Below are 804 nucleotides of genomic sequence, written 5' to 3'. Positions count from 1 at the left end.
CCTTCCTTCATGAAGGAGAGGACAAATAGAATGTGATTAAGATCTAAGGATAGATTAGTCAAAGCTATAACTACATATAGTTTGACTTGGTGCTAGAAGTCCTCAAAGTGCTACCTATTAAAGTCTGAAGGGTAGGCTACATACACTTTCTTTCTGAAACAGGTTGTAACTTCTGAAACAATTAGAACAGGTTCTAAAGGGGCTGAGAGTATGTGGTTAGTAAAGGCCTCTTAGATAAAGGTTTACACATATTGAGCTAGTTCTACTTGTAACTACTAATCTGATAGAACAGTAGGGGTGACAGTTAGTGTAGGAGGGTCCATGTTTACACTACAAAGGAATTGGCACTAAACTAAAAAGGGTAATGAATAGAAGAAGGGTGGCAAAAGTTTAAAAGGGTTTAAAAAGTTTAAAATTTAAAAATGTAAAAGGGTTAGGACAAAGAAAAGAGATCAACACAATAGTAAGTACTAATGCTCAAAACATAGGAGAGTTGTAGAGTAGTAATAGGTAGTCTTGATCTAATGTTAGTAATAGTGTAGAGGGGACCTGAAGGCTTAGTAAGGGGACCTAGGCTACAACTATCCTACACAACAGAAATACAGAACACAAGTACTAGAACATAGTCAGAACTTACAGAACAGGCAGAGAGAGAGAGTGAGACAAGAGTAGAGTATATAGAGTAAGCCTAAGAGTACAGGACTACCTAGAGTAGACAAGATCAAGACTACAGGACCAGTCTGATCTTGTACACCTATATATACTAAACTATACAAGAGTACTCAGAGAGTATAAGCTACTAAG

Source organism: Fomitiporia mediterranea (genome assembly GCF_000271605.1).
Source record: "Fomitiporia mediterranea MF3/22 unplaced genomic scaffold FOMMEscaffold_9, whole genome shotgun sequence".
Lineage (NCBI taxonomy): Eukaryota > Fungi > Basidiomycota > Agaricomycetes > Hymenochaetales > Hymenochaetaceae > Fomitiporia > Fomitiporia mediterranea.
The sequence above is the reverse complement of the archived record's forward strand: the minus strand, read 5'-3'. Positions refer to the sequence as shown.